Genomic DNA, 2,432 nt, shown 5'->3' with positions numbered 1-2,432 from the left:
CATTCTTTGGCCTGACACGACACTGCATGAAAGGATGACAGAAAAAGCAGTAGGTGGTTGCTTTACTCTAAATGCATGGGAAAAAGTCAGATCCAAAATTCAGTTGATGTGATGTTCTATGTACCTCCTTATTAGGGTCTCCACTAAGCTTGACCTCAACTCAAAAATGTATACAGTACCAACTCTCATTCTGCATCTAAAAAACAGCACAGCCTGGAAAATTCTCTGATGCTTCCAGAATGGATTAGTCACCCTTCTGGTAAGGCTTTGGCAACTCTCGTTGATGGTCAGTCCAACAGGTGGGGCTGACATACCAGGGACCTTAGTTCATCCCACTGCTCTGCCAGCACCAGGACTGATCCTTCCTCAGAATTAGGGGTGCAAATCACACCAGCTTCAAGAGAACAGGGCTTGTTCAGCACATTCTTATATTCAGTGTGTGAAAACATACATACAACACAGCACCACCATCGCACTGCTTTTCTGATGACGTGAAATGTTCCTTTCTGTTTATTCGTGACTCTTATTGATTGCTTGGCTTTTCTTTTAAATTATCATCCATTCAATGGTAATTTAAACATTCTGGTTGAATTCCAAATTGCTCTTTCTCCTTTTCTCTCTGTCATTTTTCCATTTGGTCTACTCTTTTTTTTTTTTTCTTTCCTTAGAATTCACTTCTGAAGATTTAATAGGAACTGCTAGAACTCTATATCTCATTAGTCTGCAAAAATATTCTATTTCAGTACAATGGCAATTTTTAAAAGCACCCGCAATGAACGATGAGAACACTAAGTTGAGCCTTGTAACAAGCATTTAGCTCGTGACCGTATTGCTGTGCTCATGTGACTGGATGGAACATCAAACTTCTGGAAGTCAGGAAATACCAGAAAAAAAAGAAAAAAACCAAAACCCTTTTCATGTTATAATTCCATCTTTATCCACAAGATCCCAATTTTATCTGGGACCCCAGCCAACACTGTAGGCATGTGTCTGACCATATAAAATGTTGACCCAGACACTAGCTTGCTGAGATAGCTTCCTGGCATGACCTTGGATCTTGCAGCTATAGACTTGCCTGACTCTCACTACTGTGGTTGTGCACCTCTAACCCAGCTCCTTTGTTCACATGTCAACCAGTTGGTCATCTCCATCCTTGCTGCTTCTTTCAGTTCTCTGCTGAGATTACCTAACTCCCTAACAAGGCACAGTAATGATCACCTCTTCCATTCCTGTTTAATTTTCTGACTTTTTTTTTTTGTGTGTGTTATCTAGCTAGTAGAGGAATCTGATGAAGGCAAGGATGGTGCAAGGTAAGAGGCATGAATGTGTGGCCAGTAGTTGGGTGAGTGGTGGGGGGTTGTAGGAGGAAAAAGTTGTATCTCACCCATCTAGAAACAGAGAGTTGATATGCTGACTTGCTCCACCTCAAGGAGCTGTACTCCAAACCAGATGTGACCAATTGCTTGTTCCTGTTTCTCTCCCCAGCTGTAAAGGAAACATCAGACTCTTGATGTCTAAAGTACTTCATTAGCATTAACTGGTGGATAAAGAAGAGGATGCATTATTAAATGTTGTTGGATACGTGGAGACTGCAGCATGCACAGAAAATGTCAACAATTTCCCAAGATTTGGGGAAGTGGAAGAGAAGAATGTTTGATGTGAAATGTTTATGACCTGTTGTTTTTTTCAGCACATTGAGCCTTTGCAACATTTGCTTTTGCTCAGAGTACAGGTCCCAGATGAAAGCTGCACTTTTTCAGTTTCCTTTCTGTTTTAGAGCCCAGTTCTTGGTTTACTGCTGTGCTTGTCAGGTTGAAGTACAGCTCTATATAGTTTAAACTGAGAAAGTTAACGGATCCAAGTGAAAAATCTGTTTACCTTGGAGTTTTTTAAATGTCACCCAGTCATTTCCATCACTTGTGGCTTTCAAAGTTATTATTTTGAATAGTAATAGCACTGTGGCATATAAGTATTCAGCTTTATAACAGAGCCTCATTATCTTAAATTCTCACAACACTGTCATCCATCAGCTCTGGGAAATAAGAAATGTGAATGTAAAAATAAAATAAGAATGTTACATTTTTACGTTTTCTTTTCCCTTATATGATGACTGCTTATTGTTATTTTTGCTTTTATTTTAGCTTCTAAATTTTGAGTTTAAAAAGTCATATTGCCAAACAGGATTGGTTACACCTAAAAATTAAGTTTAGTTCCAAGAAAGCACTTAGTCTCCTTAATAAAGCAGGAGTTAGGAGCCAAGGTGTTAATTTTGTTCTGTGTGCTCCACTGTATTGACACTGAGTCTGAGTTTCTTTTCCAGCCACCCGAGTCCAGAAGACAGGGTTTTAAATTTCATCATAAGTGGTGAGACTGCAAAAATCGAATGTTCACTACAAAAATACACTGCGTTGAAATGCACTCCAAGGGTGGGA

The 2,432-nt window shown here is 39.4% G+C and overlaps 1 long non-coding RNA gene across 1 annotated transcript; it reads left to right on the top strand.

The window, feature by feature from the left end:
• Positions 1-627: 627 nt before the first annotated feature.
• Positions 628-2,085, top strand: LOC121109758. The gene is made up of 2 exons (XR_005857297.2): positions 628-1,310; positions 1,486-2,085. It is a non-coding gene; the product is annotated as an uncharacterized LOC121109758 (long non-coding RNA).
• Positions 2,086-2,432: the final 347 nt, after the last annotated feature.

The sequence above is a fragment of the Gallus gallus genome, chromosome 2, assembly GCF_016699485.2.
Source record: "Gallus gallus isolate bGalGal1 chromosome 2, bGalGal1.mat.broiler.GRCg7b, whole genome shotgun sequence".
NCBI lineage: Eukaryota > Metazoa > Chordata > Aves > Galliformes > Phasianidae > Gallus > Gallus gallus.
The sequence above is the reverse complement of the archived record's forward strand: the minus strand, read 5'-3'. Positions and strand labels throughout refer to the sequence as shown.